Below are 19,408 nucleotides of genomic sequence, written 5' to 3' on the forward strand. Positions count from 1 at the left end.
TTTTCTGGTTTGCTCTTTCAATTGTTCTATCATGAGACAAACATTGTGTCAGGGCAAAGCAAGTACCTGGCTGGAGTTGTGCTTGTTCCAGCTCTGAGTTAGACCAGCTTAAGCTGTCATGAAAATACACCCAAGATGTTTCCTAAGCCTAGAATGAAATCTGCTGGCTTGGTTCAGTGGTAGTTGCTTTAGAGCTATTGCTAGCTCTACACTGGGAGTCTCTTCAGGGTCAAAACTTGATATTTGGCAGAGACCACGAAACAGACATCCCAGACATAATAGTAATTAGTTATCAAGTCTGAGCTTACTTAAACTCACAATTGATTTGGCAGAGGCCTCATCCCCTATTACACATGTCTTGAACTATTCAATCTCTATTTTCAATATCCTTTTTATTTTGAAGGGAGGTGGTACTTCAGTCACTTGTCATATTGAAAACAAGAATTTTTGTACAGCACTCTGGTGGCAGCAGTGGTGGTTTTAATAATTTGCATGTCTAGTTTTGGTCAGGACTCTGGGCACCTGGCCATGTGTGGTGGTGATGCTGAGCTGAAATGCACAGCCCTGGTGCCAATCCAGGATTCCAGCAGAGGAGATGAGCAGTGGCCTCAGGAGCTGAGCTCAAGGCACTTTGAGTTTTCTCCCATCAGGGGCTCTCCCTGGAGTGCTGGGAGGAGCAGAATCAGGAAAAGATGCCGATGGTGGCATCATATGACACTGTGTCATTCCTGTCTGATGGGGCAGAGCACTGCCAGATCTGTGATGTCTGGTGCATGCACAGATCTGGGAGGAGCGTGACTGCTCAGCACGACAGCTCATGGCCATTCTTCACAGAGTTTGGGGAGATTGAAGGGACCTGGCAGGGCTTCTTAGTCCAGGAAGGAAAAGATGGGGCAAGGCAGGGTGTGTGTGTTTGTTTGTATGTTATATATTACCTGAAGGCTGAAGGAAAGGCAATTCATACACTTTTTTGATTAGGTGATTTCTGCTGTTTCAGACAGGTTTTCTTTATGCACTGCTGGGTGGAGTAATATAAGAAACCCCTGAGTTATTCTCTGTAGTGGTGCTTTCTGCTGCTCTTCTTTCTGTTTAACTTGATGGAGTTCTTTAGTCTCTAAAGCTGTTGAAAGAGAGGAAATAAGCTTATCTTCCCAGTCTCAAGTGAAGGAAGGGGGGAGTTATTTATTCCTCACTTTTGCTGGGGAGAGGAGAGAACTTCCTGTGCTAATTCTTTGAAGATAATTTGATTGGTATCAAACCACAAACTTGGTAAGGTCTCACTGACACTGTGGGATGACCTCCTGAATTTGTAACTACACAGCTTTATAATAGCATGGTGTGTAGGTGTGGGTTTTCTTGAAAATCAATACTTGATTGATGGCAGCCAGGTTACATGCAGAGTGCATTTTATTTGGGCTCCCTTTTCAGAGACAATCACATAAGAATGGATATGCTAATGCACAAGTAAGTTACCCTGCTCTGTGAGAGTTGTAAGACACAGATTTACTTGAATTGGATAAGTTATGAATGCTTATGAATTCCTAGGGTCATCCAATTCCTTTGGACTAGCACAGTTCAACTTATTACATGTTGTCTGACTGACCATTTGCATCTGCCAGCAGACAGGGAAGGGGCTGCTTTGACAGTAGTGCTGCAGTGGGACTGAGAGGAATGCTCACCTACATGGGGGGCTGGAAGGAGAAGTGGTCAGGACAAAGTGACATGGATATGCATCAGAGTAAAGCATAAATTAACTGAACAATTGGGTACAAGTAATGGATATATCCCACAGAGGTGAAAGGTGAAAAATTACAAGGACTGAGGGGTGGGATGCTATCACAACGTGGTTTGGTCCCAATCAGTAGTTTTCACTCACATTTCAAGCATGCAGTGTGAACATAAAATGGCTCCCACCGCTCCCCTTTGCCGTTTGTTACACTGTTTACTGACTGGTGTAAACATAAGTGGTTACAAAAAATGCAGTGCTAATCCATTAGCAGCACCCAGGAAAAAAGCATTTCATGTCCCTGCAAACCTTCCATCATAAGATCCTACAACAAGTTCCCAAGAGCAGTATGGTAAAGCTCAGAACAGGTGGGCTTTTTTGCCATTTCACATTGCAGGTAGAAGGTTGAGGTGCTGAGAGATGTTAAGTACCTGGTTTAAGCAGCAGAGGCTTGAGCACAAGTCAGACCAGTAACTCCCAACTCAGCAAAATGAGAACCCTTCTTTGCTGACATACTGGCTTGAAAGAAGAAGCGAGAAAAGAAAGCTGCTTTGACCATATTTTAATCTTAGTTTTAAATTAGAGTGAGTAGATAATGGGAACATAAAAAATTTTGATGAACATGTGTATGGAGGGGAAGCAGTGAAACAAGGTAGGCTAGGAAGAGGTGGTGGGATTAAACTGATGAGATGATTTTCTACTAGCTGTGACAATAAACTGCCCAACAAAAGCATAAAGGAAGCACATAATGGTGTGACTGGAACAGATACACACGTGGGCCATTTCTAATCCTGCTGCCCTAAGTAATGAGAGTAACAGAAACTCAGCAGTGCAGATGTACAGAATTGACAAGCTGGTGGGGACTCGTTGCCTCCCAAGGCATCTAACACCCCTTGCTCCTCAGGGAATTCCACCAGACAGCTCTGGGTTGCAGTGTCAGTCAGGGTATCGCTGCCTTGCAGGTCTCTGCATGACAATTTGTCACAAGGCCAGGATGTGCTCTCAGAAAAGGCCCAGGCACTGACCCAGCTGGAGAAGTATTTCACCAGATTGTGCTGATGAGAAGATCCAGACTGGCCAACCAACTATTAAGAGAAATGAGTAGGGTTTTTCCTGCCTTTGAGGAAGAATCCTTGCCTGTCGCTTTCAATTAGCCAAATTATGGCTGTCATTGTGTTTGCAGCTCATTAAATACCAGGAATCTGCTTCAAATAGTATGGGCAAATCAAAGAGACAGTCTTGATAAGATTCTTTCTTTTAACCAGAAAAAATATAACTTCTCTCATGACACTTCACTGAATCAAGCCTTTGTTTCATCCAACCTCATTTTTCTCCTGCATTACATCTTTCTACTAATATCTAAGGACTTTAGTGGTTCTCAGGAAAGAAAGAAAAAAATAAAGTAAGATCAATAGATGGACAGGCATGCTGACCTCTCTGTCTTGCTGCCAGAATGTTTGAGTACTGCATAGCAGCTATCATACAGGCTTTAGTTCAAATACAGTATATAACAAAAACACCATTCCACCTTTCTGTATTGGTAATATTTTTTCTTGATTTGTTATTTCTCTAAAGGAAATATGGATTCAAAGCTACTTAGATTATAAACAATCCACTGTAAAGCACATATTTATATACAAAAAGCACAGGAACAGTCTGTAAGTAAAAGACTTCCCTGTTTGAATTCTATATTAAAGTCTCACTCCAGCCATAACAACTGTTGGTAACAGATAAATTTCAACTACTCTTCCTCTTCTTAAATACTTCGTTACAGAAAGCCTTTGGGATCTTAGTCAAGGGGTGGATCCCGCTGTACTAAGCACAAATCCAGAACAAAAGGATGGAGAGTTCACAGCACAGATATAAGGCCAGATGGAGTGGACAATAAATGGGCAAATATATGGAACCAATGAAATCATACTGATCTGTGTACAGTGCCCTGGTCTCAGCACCCTGGTGGCTTAGTCCTTTTCTTTTCTTTTATCAGCACCATAAAAAAGCAGGATTCTTTAAGGTAGCTAGTGAAACCAGTTAATAAAAGTCTTGTGCATACCTTCAGTAAACTCCCTTAAAGCAGGAAAAGTGGTGTCAGAGAAAACCTGGTGTTGTTAAATTCATTAGCTGTTCAGAAAGTGGAGACAGTGCAGGGTCATTGGAAGATCACCTCAAGGGGCTGTCCATTTTGGCAGGGACAGACATGGTGTCCCTCAGAGCATGGGCACAGAAAAAGGCAGAAAGAAGGAAAAAAAAAGAGCCCAGAATCAAATTCAGGGAGGAAGGCCAAGTGGGAGCAGTTGGAGACATGGAAGACAGACAACATATGGCAATAATATTGCAGGGGATGGAAACAAAATGCTGTGTTGTTTAATAGAGGGCAAAGAGCACAGAGGAGAGAGGTCAGGTGGGGCAGACACTGAATAGAAGCTCAGCTCTTCCAGTACATTTGAATCTAAAGCAAAGAAAGGCACACAAGAAGATGTGTGCAAGGACACTGATCACAGATGCTTCTACATTGCATAAGATCCTGGGAGCAATATCGCAATGCCTATGTGGGACGCTCTCACCCCTGTATCTCTGTTATTAAATACAAACATACTGTTTACTCTCTCTTTCCCTTAGAAATACCGAGGCACCCTGGGGAAATACAGTTAAGCTTTTATAAAATCATCAGCATGCTGCTGGGTAATTTTATTCCCATCTAAATCCTGCTATGTGGTTAAAGCTGGGCCACGTGCTTCCTGTTAAAGCAGTACACTGTGTCCCACCTTGAAAGACACACCACATCCAAGTCTCCACAAACTAATAGGTCTGAAAGGGCAGCAAATATGAGACCTACATGACACTGGGCCACTTGTTTATTGGTCTTGCAAATGTGCAAATAAGATACATCCTTGTCAATAAAACATGTTTCAATCTGATTTTCTCCAGTGAAGAAAAATAAGACACACAGAAAAAGAAATGCTTTTTGGTGCCTGAATGTCTATCGATTCATTTTCAAAATCTGCTTTTATTTATGCTCTGGTTTTCATTGATCTCTGGCGATAAACATGCCAGCTGAGAGAACTTAGTTCTAACACACAGTTTTTCTTCCCTCTGCCAGAAGTGATCTGGTTTCCTATGAGCCGTGCTTGGGAGTCTTCAGTCAAGTTGAAATATATCTCAATTCAGTGGATTATAACCAAATTAAATACAGCTTTGCTACAAAAGATTTATTCTTTTTTAGGGTCTTCAAAATGAATTTTCATTCCTTTTCTCTCTAAAACAACAGGTTTATTGACAGCATGTGTCGTTGTCTGAAATCCAACACATTTCTTACTGCACCTTATTATGAATCCCTTCTCTCATCTTTCTTGGCTGAGCATCTCCCCACCTGCCTGCTCTCTCCTTTGTCTCCTGTTTCCAGACCAAAACCTTCCTCCATCACCCTGTTGGCACAGTCATCTTCATGTGCTCAGATTTACACGTCCCCCACATGGGACAGAACCACATTGAACACACCTGTGAGGACCTTACCAGTGTCCCAGAGACCCCACAGTGGTTTTCAGCTGGGCTTTGTGGGCTCCTAGGCCACCTCTGGTTTGCTGCTGCTGACTCCCTTTTCCTAGGATGCTTTTCCCAGCCTATTTACTCTTGAGCCTCCCTGTGTACATTTGTGCATTCTTTTCTGACAGAAAGCATCTCAGAGGGAGCTCTCATTCAACCCGAGGAGCTGAAAAATCCCTTTTACAGCGTAAGAACTAATTCAGTAGGAAATCCCAAGGAACAACCAATTTCAATGTTGTTTAATTAAGGAAAAGCACTTCTCTTACCTTAGATTTAATGCATCCATACACCCAAACACACAGTCAGGGGTTGAAATGCACATAGAGCATGCCACATTTGCACTGTCAATACTGCACTTCTCATGTGAAATAGTGGGAGCAGTGAGACTACTTAGTCACACTTCTCTATTTGCATACCAATACTTCTGAGTTTTCACACAAGGATTTCTGAATTTCCCCTGTGACTAAGGCAAGAAAAGCACAGGTACACACCAGAGGAAATGTATGTCAAGAATATATTTGTACCTGTGCCTGTTCCATTTGGGTGCTTTTCTCACCTGCAATGAAGCCTCCTAGCCCATTTAAACCAGGAGGGTTACATATTCGTGGTTCAGACAGCCCAACATATGAAACAAGGGGTGACTTGAACCTTGATTGAGCTTTGGTGAATCAGGAGTTAGTTGAAAATAATTAACTGTGAACTAGTCTTTACCTCATTGGAGCCAGTTTCTTGAACCACAAAGGGGATAAGGACTTGTAGAGAAGTGATTCTGTTTGAAGCTTTTTTGCCCTTGTTGTCTGGTTGGTTAATATTATTTGTAGCATAAACCAAATTTATTTCACTTGGTAATGGTGAAACAATACATCTATAAATGATGGTCAACACCTTCTGTAAAAATATTTAACACTGAAAAAAAAAGAAAACCAGGATGAAATTTTACCTTTCCTGAAACTCAATCTCCTGTCATTACAGAAATTAAATTTTAACATTGTGGTGAAGACCCAGCAAGCAAAGCTGTACAACTGTTATTTACAGGTGAGGGAAACCTTCCTATGACACCGTTTCACTTTTAAGTGGGAAACACTTTCTACTCAGAACTAAACTGCCTGCTTCTGGTAATTCAACACCAGCAACCTAAATATCCTTTGATGGGGCCTAATGGGGCTTTTTGCATGCAAATTCCCACAGCTCGAGTAAGAAGGTGAAAGTGGTTTATAGTGCACGCAGCCAGGTGCATTGAGTATCCCGTGTTTTTAGATCCCAAAGTCCAGGTGTGGAAAGGGCTCCCTCACCTCTTGGCTAGCAGGGCCAATGACCAGGATTCCCCAATCCCGGCCTCATGGTGAGCAGTGAAGGGCTGCCGCTCACAAGGAGGAGGAGGAGGAGGAGGAGGAGGAGGACATGGGAGCAGACGGCGGTTGTTTAGCTTGGCCGTGCTCACCTCCCGCCGCAGCCAATCTCGCTGCCAGCATCCAGTCGTTCCCACAGTAAGCCCGGTCTTAGGCTGGGATGCTTGTGTTCAGTTATTAATTTGGATGTAGCTGAAGTTTTCCTGAGGAGCTCGAGCCACGCACGGGAAGGACATATTTCAGCTTCCAGCCGGGGAGTGAAGCAGGATTTCTCTGGCAGGGGGAGCAAGGCCGTGGTTTTGCCTCGGGTCTGTGTTCTGACTGGGTGGTGGGGCTGGTGGCAACGGGAGGTGGGTTCTTCACAGAAACCCACAGGAATTTTCTCGTGGAAAGCCTTCGGCTGTCTCAGACACTGGGCTTGGGCCAGGTACCCTGGAAGTGAAAACAGCTATTTAACAGTTTCATAGCCTTCTTTACGTTCATTTGTAAAGCATTTTGTGAGAGATGAGTTAACATTAATCCCCCTCCACACAGAGCAGAAACGGCAGATGTGTCTAAAAGCACCTGGCAAATAATGACAAAAATGTAAAGAGAAGCAGAGGCCTCTCATTCACAGGCCATGTTTGGGCAAAAAAGGAAAAAAAAAGGAAAAAAATAATATTAAATACATGAAAGGTAATAAAAGTACATCTGTCTGTAAAATTGTTTTCATAGGATCACTGAGCTGTGACTGCAGCTGATGTTGTTTAAGTCTGTGAGCAGACACTGGCTTTGCCATGAGCTCTCCTGCCCTGAGGAGCCACATCAAAAAGATTCATTTGGGCAGAAGGGAAGATGGCTTAGATGCTGAGAATCTGACTTCATTTCTTATTTCAGGGTGACATAAACCTTCAGAGGTCTGTATCAGTTAGATCACAACTTGTTAATGATGTGGTAATTCACCACATCTCCATTTTGTCTAAGAGATGTAGAAGTCAAATTAGTGCTCTGCTTTATTGTTCCTTGAAGAAAAACAATATTTTGGTCTCTTTCAAAAATGGAGTATCAAAACCACTATTTTAATAGAAAATAATGAGTAGACTTATGTCCTTGCTCAAAGCTCCATAACACACAGCATGTATCACAGACACAGAGCAAAAATCTCCACAAAATAATGCAGCGGCCAAAGGAATGCAAAGTAACATCAGCAATGGCTCTGAGGGAAATGCTTGTCAAAATCACTCCTAGAAAAAGAGTCTGTGGCTGCTCTGCTCTTTTTATTACCAGAGAAGACTTCAGTGGCAGTAGAGTGAGCCACGGTTTTATTTGCTGCGTAGTTGCCCTGTAGTCCCGCTTTATGTCGTTAATTCACGAGTGGAAATACCACACAGCTCAACCTTACGCACCCTTGCAGCAGCAGCAGCACTCGTGCAGAGCCGAAGGGATAACTTCGTTAGCTCAGCCAGCAGAGGGAACTGGTAATCAGCACTAATTGCTCACACAGGGCTGACAGATATCCTACCAAGCTCAGTAAAACCCCAGTAAGTCTTGGCACTTCACGCTTTCTGTGCTGTGTCTGGCTGCGGATGACCCGGCAGATTCCAGCAGCTCGGTCTCCCTCCGAAGCTCCCCTCCAGGCCTCCATTTCCCCTCGCTTTGACCTTACGGCTTTCTCCCGGAAGGAGGGTGAGCTCCCAAGCGGTTTTGGTACAATGGCATTTCTGTCTCTTTCTGGTCAATTGAGTGCTCAGATAAATTAAAATCCTGCCTGAAACACACAAATTCTTTCCCCCTCACATGTCCTCTCAGTCTCCCCTAGTTGTGCTCCTGTCCCAGATATTTTCTGCCAAGCAACAGCTGTACAAAGCCAGAGTTAAATCAGGTAGCTCATATTTAGCCTCAGCTTAGCAAAGCCAGAGGCAGGTTTGACCCACACTGACTGGCTTCACAACCAGGCTGTGATCTTGTACCACAGCGCCAGAGCCACAACGCCACAGCCAGTGCCCCGGCAGGTACCACTCCTACAGAGTACCCCTTGGAATTCCTCTCAGCTTTCCACAGAGGAAACACGCACATAAGTAATAACAGTAACTTCAAAGCTGTGGTTATCAACAGCTAGTCAAGTTATGGCTTGGCTGCATCCTCTTCCCTGCCTCACTCCAGGCTGAGCCTGTGTGCTTTGTATCTTCCAACATGAAGTACTTCCCAGTGATATCAATTTGCTTCCAAGAGGCAAACAAAAGCAATCCCTTATGCCATTTGTTACAGCAGTCCAACTTGCTTTATTCAGTGCTCATCCTGGTGTTTTATTTCTCCAAACTAGATAAAATAAAAGCTGCTTGCAATGCCTCCTCCCTGCAAACAGCTATAGCTCCCATTCCAGAAGGAGCAACCCCACCAGCACAGCTGCACAAGATAGAGTGGGAAGTGAAAAATCCTCCATCAAACATAAGCACTCCAAAGGGGATCCACTAGATTGAGAACAAAGAAGGCATGCAGCAAAACCCTCATTAAACAGCTTCTGATGACCTTGTATCTTGGAGGGCATTGAGCAGTGAGAGGAGCCAAAGGCAGCTCTCTTACACCATCACCCGTGGGCCACCTACATCCTTTTCCTGGCCAGCAAGCAGCTGGAGCACAGCTTGTGTCAACCACACCTCTGTTGCAGAGGCCATATAGAAACCCATATGGCACCTCCCTGGCACCTCATTTCCTGCACCCCAAACATCCCAAGGAAAGGCTTGGGTAGCTGAAGACCTGGCCTGCTGCATCTACATAAAATCAGCAGGGGAGTCCTGTTTGCAGGAATACAATGAATTAACCTGGATGAGGTCCAGGACTCAAGTTACGCTAATTATGGGTTTAAAATTAATGTAACACTAAACACCTGCTTCCTTCCAGCCTGAGAAAGATGCCTTAGAAGGGTGTTATGTCTAATTTCTGCTTTTACAACCTTGCGAGGAAGGTGCTTTTACCATGTGAAATTAATTGCTTAGGTGCCCTCCCTGGGCTCTCACTTGGAAATCTGAGCTTTTGAAAAAATGAGGGAGTGAAAAGACAACAGCTGTAAGATGAAACCCATGATAGAATAAAGACAGCACCTTACTGAATTAATTTTACTTTTCCCTGTAATACATCCCTAGTTGGCATCCCTGCTTAACCCTTCCTTTTCCATTGCAATTTATTTTTCAAAAACCTCAAAACTTTTCCAGTCTGGATTTTTTTTTTTTTCATGTTTAAACAAAACCAGTTAAGATAACAGAAAGCTGTATAAGGTCAGGACTGACGAACCTCACCCAACCTAGCCCCATCTTGCACTCTCCAAGGAAATCTGTCTCTCTCTTTTCTGGGGTACCTGTGTGGCACAGATCCATCCTCCTCCTCCAAGCATGGCTGTCACTAGCTAAGCAGCAGCCCTGCCTGTGCATGCAGCTTGGGAATACAACCAAAGCCATCCATACAGCATTGCAGCTGGAGAAAAATTCTTAAGGGGACCACATGCTCCAAAAGTGTTTCTGGGAACACCTTACCTTGGGCTGCAGCCCGGTGTTACACTCCTTTTGCTTGCATCATGTGGCAAAGTGCACTTTCCTTCCTCTCCTACCTGGCCTGGCATGCAGGTCCCTCTCCATCTACCTTATGGCCTTTTTGGAAGGGCATGGAGGGGAGACATAACCATTCCTGCTCACAAATCTTTAAAAGTTCTGTAACTTGTGCACAGCCATAGGGAAATCAACTCCCATTGGGATTGACTCACAGCTTGTATATATTACTTACCCAGGGCAGTTATCCTCGAACAGGGATTTGGATTTTCAACATGTGCATGCACTGCCATTCTTATTTCTTGCAGCACTTTGTGCTTTCTGCCTTTTCAATGCTGTATTTCCAATTCCCCATGTGTTGTACTGCACCTGAAGGAAGACTCATTCCAGACATCCAACTCTTTGGGCGACTTGGAGCAGCTGCAACTTTATTAAGGAAAATAATTATATGTAAGAAACAATTTACTTTTCTCTTTGAGAGCTCAGTGAGCTCCCTAGTAAGGTGGAAACAGGGATCAGCCACTTAATATTTTGAGTTTGACCAACTTGGCATGAAAACAGCACCACTGCACCACTGTTGATGTCTTAGAAGCCAGTGGTTCTTCATGGGGCAGTACTTAGAAATCACCTGAGAGTCTTGCAAGCATTGTCTTCTTAAAAAAAACCCTAACCAATAATGAGATAAATCCTCCTCATTCTGTGAGGAGATTTTTCCCAAACTGAATAAAATCAGGTCATTGCTTCCAGGTCTGCACTAACTGTAAATACCCCTTGCTCCCCCACTGCCACATTTTCAATATGTTGTGAGCACAGAAATATGTCCTTAATAGAAAAGTCAAGCTGTCCAACGACCTTCAGTCCTGGGGGAAGGGGAGTGGGGAATCACTCCTGTCCATCCCAGACACTGGGATGTCTACAGTTCCAAACAGCTGCAGCAGAAATGTGGGAACAGGCCAGCAGGTGTGATCAGAGGAAGTGACAAATTCCAGAGCCAAGAAGGAAGGAGCCCTGAGTGGCTTAACTCAGGCAAAATAGTTGAACCATTTAATTTTTGTACTTGTTGATGCTATTTCAGTGCCTCCGTCTGTAACATCTGGTTGCCTTAGATACATGAGGTAACTACGGCAACTAGTTATTACAGGGAGAGGCATAAGAAATAGATCAACATTACTGAATTTGGCAGGCTCTAAAATAGCTTTTCTGTAAAGCAGAGGCAGGTGCAGAGGACACAACAGCACAATGAAAGGCAAAGGGGGCCACAGCAGGACAACACCCTGACATTAGGCTGCTTAAGCATCTGGATGCATTCTCTTTATATCTCCTTGCAGCAGGATTACTGGCCAGAGTACCAAAACACTTGGGATGCTCAAGGGGGTTGCCCAGTATTTGTGTTGGAGCTATCTTCACTCTAAGTCATCCCATCCCCACCACTGTACCCTCCCCAAACCTCTCCCCTTCAAAACCAAGGAAGGTGTTGGGAAGTACTAGTTGTCCTCCATGGATTTCTACTAAAGGGGGGGGTATATGGGGTGAAAAGCTGTAGTGACCAGAATCCCTGTGAGCCTGAACACACGTCCCAATATCAACACTTTAATGGCACAACTGACACCATGCCTGGCTGATGTAAAGTACTGTAGTGCACAAAACAGTGCACTATAAAATGATGCACAGTTCTCATTAACTGATCATTTTAGTTCTTTTCAGAATAATTAGTTAATCTGTTGGAAAGTGAGCAGCTTTGAGGCTGGGTTGTCTTTCCTGCAGAAAGTCATTAAAGTGCACTGAAACACCCCAGTGACCTTCTTGCTCCAGACAGTAGGGAGGAGTGGGTGTTCCCAGATTTGAAAGTGAACCATCCGAGACTGCCAGAAAGACATGTTTGTGCCCGAAATGTCTGTCTGACTTTTTTTTTTTTTTTCCTGGCTTGCAGGAAAAGCTGTGTTAATAAATCCTCAATAAAGGATTGCCTGAAAAGCTGGATCCGTGTGCTGTCTGAATATCCTTCACCAGGATTATTCCTGCACAGAAATTTTCTCTACATACCGAGGACAAAGCCTTCATTTCATATTTGACTCAAAACTACAGACATCTACAGAAAGAAGCAAGCGCCACTGTTTCATCTGATGCATTTCATTAAAAATATCTCTAAGATCAGGGTGTTACAATAGCCAACCAGCCCTGGTTCTGCAAATGAAAGGCATCATTCACTAATCCTGGCAACAGTATATTCCAGACCACAAAGGGCGCTGCCTTATAATATTGTTTACATATGAAATCCGAGTGTCTAAACCAGAAAGTCTCCACCTTTTCACCTCAGCAGGCTGCTCCAGGGAAGTCTGCACAGTTTTGCTTCCCTTAGGATGTTTTCCTCATTAAACAGACTAGTTGGTAACTAACCTAAGTTTGTAATTTCCCCAGCAGATTGCCCTCTTGGAATGCTTTGCTATCTATCTTCAGAGATGAGAACTGGTTAGATGAACAGAAATGAGAAATGAGATTGAGTCTCAGTAAATGTAAAGTAATACATGTTGGAGGAGTAGCGAGAGCATTTTCAAGCACCATAAGGGCTCTAAACTAACTACCTCAATTTCATAAAGTGACCCAGGTGGCAATGCACAGCTCAGTGGAAGTCATTACTTACCATGCAATCAGAAATGTTGACAATATATGAGAAGGCTTAAAGAATGGGCTGCAAGTATAAAAAAATAAAAAAGTTTTAAGACTGTCTCAAATGACTGAGCACTGGGCAGACTGTGGTATAATACTGTGTATTTACTGATTAAAATATTTCAGAAAAAGTATCACAAGCATTCATAAAGAATAGGAAGTAAGATACCTTTCCCATTAAAGAGTGATCTGAAGGAGTGAGACTGTATTCTCCTGGAAGCAGACAACTAGGAGGGGGCCTGAGAGCAAGCATGGGGAAAGAGAAATGATCTGCAAATACCAAGAGCCTCTCCTTTCCTTTCTCTGTAATAAAAAAATGGGATATTCAACAAATTAGAAGATGGGAAGTTCACAATATCAAGAAGGAAACACTTTTACACAGTCGATACATTTTAAAATGCAGTGGAAATTGCTGTGAAAGCACTCTAGGAGGTTACTGCCTGGACACTCTTTGCTATTTTGTACCTGCGGGCAGACACTGGAAGGACCATACGCTGGCTCTCTTGTCACCCCTCATCAGTGGCTGAAACCTTAGCCTGAAAGAAACCTGAATGAAAGTGGCCACGTAGCAAGATGTGTGAGGTCTGGCAGCTGGGAGCTGGGGCACACGCTCCACTCCACTTCATTATGGGACTGAAAGCCAGCAACAGAGAGGCAGTAACAAGTCTGTGATGAAACAGAGCTGCAGCTGCTGGCTCAGCAAATATAGGTCAGAGCTACAAAACCTTAATCTACGGAGGAAGCGTGAATGTCAAAAACATAATCAGATTCAAGCAGGATTACAAGTTGTGTGGGTAACCAGAGACCTAGGAGTTCACCCAAATTAACTGATAGAGAATTTATCTCTTTCCCTGTAGATGCAAATGGGACTAAGCAGCAAGACCTTCTGAAAACACAGTGACCTTTTCTGAAAATTTAGAAAAATTGCAAACTTTTTCCACCCAGCAGGCAACATAGTTCCAGGACCTTTCAACAGCGGTGTTGCAAGCTCACCTCTGCAGGGTCTGCTGTTCAGACACTGTTAGCTGCGGGGTGCTGGAATTGGGAGGGCAAGTAGAGGAATGGGAATGGAGTCACAACACCGCAGCTTGGCATAGAGGAGCAAGTCATTGTTTTGGGGGACACAATCCACCACAATACTGGTGCATCACTGTGTGCTAAACAGGGGTGTGTGTATGTTAAACAGTGAGCATCAGTGTGTGTTAAATAGAAAACAGAGAAGCAATCTAAAGTCAGACAGAAATTACTCAGAAGTCAAATAGCTTTTTACCTGTGGAGAAGTTCCCTTTTGGTAAGTCAAACCCATCTGTAGGGCTTTATTCCCTGTGAAACTGTTAGAGGTGATTGCCTCACTGCCACCAAATTGCCTGCTAATGTTGCAGCCACTGAGGCAGCTGCAGAGGACTGGCAAGGGCAGGTTTTCTGCTGTGGGCAGGAGGGGTAGAAGGGCTGCTAGCAAAGCTTGGGGGAAAAGCAAAAATGTCAGGTTAGGAAACTTTATGACTTCTACTCAGAAAGTAAAATAAAGGCATCAATTTTGTGAGGCCTTTCCAAGAGCATTTCTCTCCACATGTGCCATTACTTTTGTGTGGGCCAGTTACACAAGCAGTGCTTCTAGGTGCAGGACCCCTAATGATTCCAATGGGAAAGTCATATTTGGTCTGCTTGCAGAATCCAGGAGTCCTGTGTTGCACATAACATCTTGCTGTGACAGCCTTAGAGGGTATAAGCTGCTCTAACCAGACATCCCTTTCGGGAGGGAAAAGAGACCCTTCAAGTCTTGCTCTTTGCAGACACACACCTTTCTCACTGCCAGTCTGAAAAGTGAGATTCTTTGACTCTGTAGCATTGATTCTTTTCTCTGTAGCAGAACCATGATTACTTAATTTGTAGCCACTGGAGCCTATGGCAAAAACTTTTGAGAAAAAAAGCCAAGATTTTCACAGCTGACTTGAAAACTAGAATGAGCACAGGCAGAAGAAGACCTAAGTCTACTCAAAATGGAGTGAACAAGGTCTACCCATCCTAGTGGGATGAAGGCTTAAGCCCTCTCAAGGAGCAGGGTGAAGTAAGGCTATAACCCCAAGATTAGGCTGTTCTTTATAGTGCCATATAGAGTGGTTTGAACTCTACCCACCTTTGGTCATTCCCTGATATTGCAGACATTAAGCCCTGCTTTAGTCTACACAGGCAGAAGAGCATCCTGGGCTTTGTGTGATGGGACCTGCATTTTATAGGACTGGATTACTGAGACTGGTTTGAACACAAACAAACCAAGCAGATTCCTCCGTGGCCATTAAGATTCTGAGGCTCACCAGCCTCCCGTGAGACACCAAATGCTTCACCTCAGGTGAGTCAGACAGTAGGAAAAGATGTTCAGCCAGAAAATCTTTCTGGCACTTTTGTATTTTAATCTGTATGCATGTAACTTTGGGGAAAACAGAGAAAAAGTTCTTTCAGAATTATGCTTTTGCTTTGGAGTTGTATACCATGTATTTCCTATATACTATTAATATTACATATCAGCATTGCAATACAGCATTCACTCTTTAACCAACCATGCAATGCCTCTGCTTTGTTAAAAGCAAACCCAAATCTCTTTGTGTTGTTTTTAATAAAGTCTGAATCTGTTCACAAATATTCTACTATTTTTTAACCGTGTGTGATTGCTATTAGTGCAATGAAAGATTATCAGGATACTAGGCTACCAATATTTGCTTTAAAAATGTAACTTTTTGTAGTAACTGTGTTCCATACTTTTTTCTTTTCTTTTTTTATCTGCAATATGTAGTTCTTGTTCATAAATTTACAGTCTTATATTAATGTTTTTCTTTTTAGTATATATATATATGCTCTTCACATGTAAGCCAGATTTTAGCCATATATCATGTTTTACAGAAATGGCAATGGGATAAAAACCACACAGACGTATTTCATCTTTAAAACCCAAAGTGTCATCTTTTAGACTCAAAAGTGCAGAGGTTATAGTCATTACAAAAGGAATAATTTTCTTTGTGCTGAGCTTATTAAGCAGAATGCAGTTCTTATTTCAGGAAAGTAGGCCTGGGTTAGACTCAGCAGGAAAAAAAAAAACTTCTATATAGTAGTTTTCAATAGAGTAAATTTTAAGCGATCTTTTTCTCTATTAAGAAAGGGAATTTTTTTTCTTTCAGAATTTCTACTCTCAAAGGCAGCTCAGAAATGAGAAGACTTCTAGGAAATTATTTCCAATGGAGGCAACTCTTGTCCCAGTACAACAAGAGTCAGATAAGAAAGCTTTAATTCTAGTACAAAACAGTCTTTGACTTCAAAGGTTTAATTTCTAGCTGGCACAGGACCAATAAAACCAATAATTTCCTCTTTAGATTATGTTTTCTATTAGTTGAATGTCTATTCTTGTAAAGCATGTTAGTGAGTGGCACACAGTGCTGGCTACAGCCCAGTTTGCTGAGCTCCTGAGTTTATGCATTTGGTAAAATACATAATTATATGCACTCTGTGCATGGAGCCCAAGGTCCCACTGACTTTGTCAGCTGATAAGATCTCATTTTAAGACCATCAGCATCTGTTCATAAGTTATTATTCCTCCCATTCAGATTTCAGTTATATTATTTGTTGTGGCTGTTTATCCTCGTTGGCTAAGGATTTCAAAGCAGCTTCAGGGATTTAGATATATTTTCCATTTTGAGTCCATATTTACATTTCCTTGAAGAACCCCGGTCACCCTATTTATAGACCTTTGTTAAGCTCCGTGACCGCAATCCCGTGGGCTTTGGGCACAACATTTATACATTTCACTTAAGGATTGGTCAATGGGCAACACAGGCTAAAATATGTATTTGAAGAGCACAGGAACAGTATATTTTCTTTCCATATAATGGCCTGAAAATGAGAATACAATCTTGAACCATGGCAGCAGTGATCTAATTTAGACAGCAGGAAGAATTATTTAGCTATAGAGGAAGTGGCACATAGGACTATATTGCCACAGGATGCTGCAATGTTTCCACCTTCCAAAGCAGTGTGGCCAACAGGTAAAGGGAGGTGATTCTGTCCCTCTACTCCACCCTGGTGAGACCCCTCCTGGAGTGGGGCATCCATCTCTCAGGTCCCCAACAGGGGGAAGGGACACTGACCTGTTGGAGCAGGTCCAGAGAAAGCCACCAAGACGATCAGAGGGCTGGAGCACCTTTCCAATGAGGAAAGGCTGAGAGAGTTGGGGTTATTTGGCCTAGAATAAAGACAGCTTTGGGGTTGTGGCCTTCCAGTATCTAAGGGAGCGTGCAAGAAAGATGGAGAGGGACTTTTACAAGATCATGTAGTGCCAGGACAAGGGAGAACGGATTTAAACAGAGAGTAGAATTAGGAAAGAATTCTTCCCTGTGAGGGTGGTGAGACACTAGAACAGGTCTTAGATAAACTGTGGATGCCCCATCTCTGGAAGTGTCAGGCCAGGCTGGACAAGCCCCTGAGCACCCTGGCCTAGTGGAAGGCACAGGGGTTCCTGTCCATGGCAGGGGGGGGCTGACACTAAATGACCTCCAAGGGTCCTTCCAATCCAGGCTGTTCTCTGGTTCTATGACTTTAAGGGTAGTTATATGGTATTTTATGTGCAGCCGTGCTTCCTTTCAGGCCGGCTCTTCAGGACCCCTCTGTGGCTCTGCAGTTTCATACAGCCCGCAGGCATACAGGGGGCGAGGCCAGGCCAGGCCAGGCGAGGGCTGCTGAGCGCACCGAGGGCAGGGATGGCCGGCCTGGAGCTCAGGGCTGTCGGCCGGGCTCCGCTGGCGGACAGCAAACAACCCCTCCTTCCTGGCTGCTGGGAGAAGCCGTGCCGGGGGAAACAGCAGCCTCTGGAGAGAGGGGCTGGCTGCGAGCCGCCCTTCCCTCTCGGCCCCGCTCCTGCCGCCGCCGCCGCCTCCTGAGGGCACGGCTGCCCTGCGGCGCCACCGCGCGGCCCCGCGGGACACGGCGGGACGGGGCTGGCACGGCTCCCCAGGGACCGCCCCCGTGAGCCCGGCACGGCCCGGCCCGGCCCGGCCCGGCACACAGCGCTGGGCGCAGGCTGACACACACACAGACACACACGGAACACACAGAGAGACACTCACAGATACACAGACGCACAGAAACACACACACACAGACGTACAAACGCACACATGGACACAACGCCCACGGCTGCTAAAGGTGTCACATGCACCGACAGCAAAAAGCGACCGGCCCTATTTTTCCACATGCAGCGCTGTCAGGTTCAAAGCATTTGCTCCGATCTGGCGCTCAGGTTATCGCACACATGGCACCGGCTCCCTGCAGGAGAGCCAGCATGCACAAAGGCATCCTTCGTGCAGGCGGGTGGCGTAGGACACACACCACACCGGGAATTCTAAGTTTCCATTTTGATCACATTGCTCAAACATGAGAATGAGTCATCCACCGTACTGAAACCACGACCTTTGTATTTACACCGAAAAAGGAATGATAAGCTTAGGACAGGGAAAGAAAACTAGAGGGAAGGGGGGGAAAAAACCTTAAAACATAAAACATCCAAACCCAGGCATATCTTTGCTCTTTGAAACACAGTCAGCTGATGTTATTCACATGCAAGCCAAAGAAGTTGTGGCTGTGATTGGGTTTGTTTAATGTATCTGCATGAACTCCAAGGGAATAATGTCAACAGCTCTGCAATCCCTGCAGCAGGCATATTCTGATCACAGTAAAGCAGAGCAAGGCTTTTTGTGTCCATTCATCCAGTAAAGGAACCATATGAGATATTTCACTTAGAAATAGAGTCCATGTTTAATTTAGAACAATCATGCCCCTCAGCCATCCTCAGCAACACACAATTATCCTGCAAGGGAAAAAATGCTGGCAGGGAAGAGTTGTTACTGTCAAAGTAACCAAAACATGAAAATCCAAAAGGAAACAAATCTTATAAGATTTTTTAAAATTACTAATGGGACAGAATTCTTGAATGTGGTTTTCCACACAAGTAAGAACAAACAAATACTAAACTGATTTCTATTATTTTTCATCAACAAACCACCAGCTGTAGCACTTCCTACAGAGCACATAGAAGTGTAGTGTGGTGGACCTGAACTGGACCTGTCAAAGAACATGACTTTGAAGAGAACAGACCCAAAGGGTGTCAATATTTAAACACAGTAGGCCAGCCTAACTGAGAAAACCCAAGCATTTACGTGGATTTATTATTTATGGCTCTGTCATACTTGGAGCATCCCTTCAGACAGAGGGGACAAAATCCTGGCAAGGATTGTTTTGTGTGAGATAATGAACTGGACATGTTTTTAATGTATCCCTGAAGTGTGGCCCATCCAGCAGACAGGTTGGATCTATGGGGTGTGGATGAAAAGAATAGGGGTTGCAAGAAACATTTATGAGCAGCCTGCTGAGATAATCATTGCATCCATCTCATTCTCCAATACATTCAAAGTGTGTTCTCAAAAGAAAATTTGGCCGTGCACCAGTGGACAGCTGCATTTTTAAGTGGAAACCTCTGTTAAATTAAAAGTTTCTGTGTTATAGCATGAGCTCTACCATCTGTTGTCTAGTTCATTTATGACCAGCTAAGCTTGCAAAAAA

The 19,408-nt window shown here is 43.9% G+C and overlaps 1 long non-coding RNA gene across 1 annotated transcript; it reads right to left on the bottom strand.

The window, feature by feature from the left end:
- Positions 1-443: 443 nt before the first annotated feature.
- LOC135443208 (uncharacterized) lies at positions 444-8,434 on the bottom strand. The gene is made up of 3 exons (XR_010438884.1): positions 8,004-8,434; positions 5,981-7,050; positions 444-1,120 (listed from the first exon to the last, which is right to left on the bottom strand). It is a non-coding gene; the product is annotated as an uncharacterized LOC135443208 (long non-coding RNA).
- Positions 8,435-19,408: the final 10,974 nt, after the last annotated feature.

Source organism: Zonotrichia leucophrys, chromosome 2 (genome assembly GCF_028769735.1).
Source record: "Zonotrichia leucophrys gambelii isolate GWCS_2022_RI chromosome 2, RI_Zleu_2.0, whole genome shotgun sequence".
Classification (NCBI taxonomy): Eukaryota; Metazoa; Chordata; class Aves; order Passeriformes; family Passerellidae; genus Zonotrichia; species Zonotrichia leucophrys.